Source organism: Anopheles coluzzii (genome assembly GCF_943734685.1).
Source record: "Anopheles coluzzii chromosome X unlocalized genomic scaffold, AcolN3 X_unloc_9, whole genome shotgun sequence".
Lineage (NCBI taxonomy): Eukaryota > Metazoa > Arthropoda > Insecta > Diptera > Culicidae > Anopheles > Anopheles coluzzii.
This window is the reverse complement of record NW_026054524.1, coordinates 145,001-150,000: the sequence shown is the minus strand read 5'-3', so window position 1 is coordinate 150,000 and position 5,000 is coordinate 145,001.

Sequence of the window (5,000 nt, the reverse complement as noted above, 5' to 3'; positions counted from 1 at the left end):
CGTTTTGAGGGGTTTTAGCAAAAAAAAATTTTTCGACTACTCGAGCTCTCTGGCCCGTTCGGTGCACATTTTTGAAAAAAGCTAGGGAGCTGCCCCTAGGTTCGGGGTGTCACAAAATGTTGAAAAGTGGTCGAAAAACCACTATCCAGAATCGGATGTAGAATCGTTAGACGAACTTAAAATTGTTCTACGACACCCATCTGCGACGTTTAGTATTCGAGATATAGCACTTTGTAGGTCTGACCGAGCAATTTTTGTTCCGCGCACTTTGTGCACCGTACACTTTGATGTTTGTATGAAAAAGTACCCTACCTAGGGACGCGTAGAGCAAATTTGTACCCCCGGGCATGTTGTCGATTGACATTCTGGTTGCACTTTTCATCATCTAAGGTGCGTTCCTGACACGTTTTGAGGGGTTTTAGCAAAAAAAAATTTTTCGACTACTCGAGCTCTCTGGCCCGTTCGGTGCACATTTTTGAAAAAAGCTAGGGAGCTGCCCCTAGGTTCGGGGTGTCACAAAATGTTGAAAAGTGGTCGAAAAACCACTATCCAGAATCGGATGTAGAATCGTTAGACGAACTTAAAATTGTTCTACGACACCCATCTGCGACGTTTAGTATTCGAGATATAGCACTTTGTAGGTCTGACCGAGCAATTTTTGTTCCGCGCACTTTGTGCACCGTACACTTTGATGTTTGTATGAAAAAGTACCCTACCTAGGGACGCGTAGAGCAAATTTGTACCCCCGGGCATGTTGTCGATTGACATTCTGGTTTCACTTTTCATCATCTAGGGTGCGTTCCTGACACGTTTTGAGGGGTTTTAGCAAAAAAAAATTTTTCGACTACTCGAGCTCTCTGGCCCGTTCGGTGCACATTTTTGAAAAAAGCTAGGGAGCTGCCCCTAGGTTCGGGGTGTCACAAAATGTTGAAAAGTGGTCGAAAAACCACTATCCAGAATCGGATGTAGAATCGTTAGACGAACTTAAAATTGTTCTACGACACCCATCTGCGACGTTTAGTATTCGAGATATAGCACTTTGTAGGTCTGACCGAGCAATTTTGTACTAAAATGTATGGTGAACATGTAATTCATTAAATAACATTGACTTGCATCGTGCCCTACTTCATCGGCACAGCTGTTATTGAATATCTTTAGTGGAAATGGATTGAGTTTGACCATTTTAAGCCCATTTCCTATGCCGTGCACCAACATTGTGTACCGATCAGGGAAAGTACGCTACGTACGCGTTCATGGATGTCGATGTTGGTACAAGTTGCCTTTCGGGATAGCCGTGCACCAAAACTGTGTACCGATCAGGGAAAGTACAAGACGGAGGGTGCAGCTCGAGCGTACGCGTTCATAGATGTCGATGTTGGTACACTTGCACCAAAATTGTGTACCAATCAGGGAAAGTACAACACGGAGGGCGCAGCCCGGGCGTACGCAATCATGGATGTCCATGTTGATACAATCTACGTGTACGTACCTAGTTTTTGTAGGAAAAGTTGCAATTAAGTGCTTGCATGCTTAAAATGCTCATCTCAACCGGTCACCTTTTGGCCTGCCCTTTTATAACAGAAACCTAGAAAGATACTCGAGATTTTTGTGTTTTTCCATTCGCCCGGGACGACGAAATGAGCTATGTGCACATCGTGCAGAAAATTGTCTTCGCCACGCATGTTTTTGTCCATCCACTCATATAATCACCCGCATTTGTGTTCAACACGGACGGCGCAGCCCGAGCGAACGCGTTAATGTTTATGTTTGTACACACTGCTTGTACGATTCTAGGATTTGGTAATTGCGTCACAGTGCCCGACCGTCGCGGACACCATTCTTGGACAGAAGTCCTAGTACGTAGAGTACTTTCCCTAGGTATGTGCTCGTTCGTGACCATCGTTGCGTGCTTACGGACACGCTTGGGTATGTTTACCATACAAGGTTTACTAGGGAAACCTGGGAAGGACGCTTGCCCTCCCGTCGCGGACACCATTCTTGGAAAGAAGTCCTAGTACGTAGCGTTCCTTATTTTACTTGATCAGTTTGTAATGCATTCGCTTTGTTCCATCGACTTCTGCTACTGCTCACTAAGGGGTGTTCGTTTGCGATGTGTACGATAAGCAACTGTCTATCGTAACCAGCAGTTAATCAACACTTTTTACCCAAGTCATAGCAACATAGAGTACTTTTCCTAATCGGTACACAATTTTGGTGCACCTCTAACCTCGCCGGCACTATATCGTTACGTTTTGTGCACAACCTAGGGACGTGGTGTAAGTTTCATGATTTTTATGTTTGATTCGGTTTATTATGATTGAAAAATACGCTACGTCCCAGAAATTGGAGCTCGACTACTTCCTCCATGTGGCGAAAAAAGTAACTAGGCAACGCCTAGCTTATGCCCCATTTGTACTTCAATTTTCATTATCAGGTTTGAAAAATACGCTAAGTCCCAGAAATCTGAACTCGAATACTTTTGCCACGTGGCGCCAAAAGCTACTGAGAAACGCCTAGCCTTTTACCCATTTATAATTTAGTTTTCGTTATAAGTTTTGAACAATACGCAAAGTTCCAAGAATCTGAACTCGAGTACTTTTTACATGTGCCGCCAAAAGCTACTGAGCAACGCCTAGGTTGATACATTTTTGGTACATGGAGTGTATGCATGCAGGCGTACTGCCGTGCTAGACCGGAAAATCGAACTTGCTACTAGAACGTAAAGTAAGTCCCCTAGATAGGTGCTTTTGCATGCCTCTGATCGACGACCATGCAACGTGCGACACGCGTAGCTAGGCTTCCCCAAACAAATTTCCTAGAATAGCACCAAATTGCACACTTTCAGGGGTATATTTTGGTACCGTGTACCGTGCATGGTACAAGTATCAGTAGCTCGTGCAATTTATTTTGCATCGTGTTGCGGTTGCTGGTGCGTCGGGATAGGAGTGTTTCGAGACTTTCGCCAAGCGTTGGTGCCATTTGGTGGATAATTAATGTTCTAGCCACAATAAACGTGCCACATAATGCCAATAAGGAAAAAGCCGTTTTCTAGGAACTTCCAGTCAGAATGTTTGCCATCAGCGCTTTCCTGTCGAGTTCAGGATCTGGGACTTAGCGTTTTTTTTCCACGATCCAATCCAACGACCAGATCGTGAATAAACAATACATACAACAGTGCATCCCTTTAAAGTAGGAAAAAGCCGAATTCTAGGGAGCTCCAGTCCAAAAGGTTGTCATCAGCGCTCTCCTCTCGAGTTCAAGATTTGGGACTTAGCGTTTTTTTCGCGATCCAGCCAAAAGACCAGATCGTGAAATAAACAATTAATATAACTGTACTAGTACATCCCTTCAACTGAAGCAAGTGCACCATACATGACCCGTACGCCAATCATCCATGCACATGACACGTCAACTAAGTCAACACATGACACAACTTGGACAACTGACGGGTAAGTAGGTCATCTCGTACACGACGACACATCGACCAAACCAGGTCAACACGTCACATGCACAAGACATCCTACTACCAAGGCCGACCACCTTGACACACGACGTGTTAACCGAACATGGTCTACAACACCATCATGTGCAAGGCAACCGGCCCAAACGGATCAACTTATACAACTTGTAACGAGCATGTGTGTAAGCTTACTGGTTTGGTCGGCACGTTTCTCACATCAAGACAATCAAGTCGAGAATGAGGCACGCCGACAAGCTCACTAGTGTTACGTGTTCCGCTCCATACCGTGTCAAGTCACTCGTCTGACACGGAAGTAGCCAGCTCTTGTCCACTAGTGTTAAGGAACGGTCTCCAGACCAAGTCAAGTCACTCGTCTGACAAGGAAAGAGCACGCACCAAGCTTCACCAGAGCACGGTACCACGGTCCCCAGACCAAGATGGTTCGTTATGCCATCGAGGAAGGGGCACGCGATCCCTTGCTACACTCAACTAAGTACACTCTTGCTCTCACAAAAGTATCCCCTGTGTCGACGTGGTCCCCAGACCAAGACGAGCTTGCGCACATCGAGGAAGGGGCACACGGACAAACCACCAAGCATGGGTCGCCTGAGAGGATCGATGCGAACGCATCTCTACAACTCGCAGCTCCCAGCCTGAAGTCCCGTCGTTTGCGGGCGGTTGATAGGTGTCGAAACTAGGTATATCCACGTTGGGCAGAGCTCAAGCCAACGGCGTTCCCAGTTACGGTACTAACACGTGCAGCGAACTCCACTCGTTGCGGCCTAGGTATAGCGGGATGAGACGCCGGGCTGCAGACGCAGACTCCAACGGATCTCAGAGGGTTGTTAGGCCCGCTAGCTTCCGAACACCTAATGGGTTTGAGAAGCGCTATCAGCTCGGATTGGCTACGACCTTAGAGGCGTTCAGGCATAATCCAGCGGACGTAGCGTCATACCAAAGTCCGGTCGGACTAGTATTGAGCCAGTGGTCCGTACCTGTGGTTCCTCTCGTACTGCACAGGAATTCCGTTAAGATAGCGACTATAAGCACACACCAGTAGGGTAAAACTAACCTGTCTCACGACGGTCTAAACCCAGCTCACGTTCCCTTGAAAGGGTGAACAATCCTACGCTTGGTGAATTTTGCTTCACAATGATAGGAAGAGCCGACATCGAAGGATCAAAAAGCCACGTCGCTATGAACGCTTGGCGGCCACAAGCCAGTTATCCCTGTAGTAGTGTCAAACGTGAGGTCGTACTGTACCGACACGTTGTGTTTGGGCTCCGAAAAAAGGACTTAAAAACAGTGCAAAATCGTCGTTAATCGACTTTAATAGTATGAAAAACGTGCTCAGGGCACCTCATTTACCCTTTAAGAGCGTTATCAAGTGTTTTTAAGGCGAAAATTCAACAAAAATCGTGCATTTGTGTTTGTTGCCTATGAACCCCCCACCATGTGTTTGTGTGACATGGTGTAAAAGCAGAAAATCGAAAAAAGTGCCCAAAAAGTGCCAGAATTGCACGATTTTAGTGTAAACAGT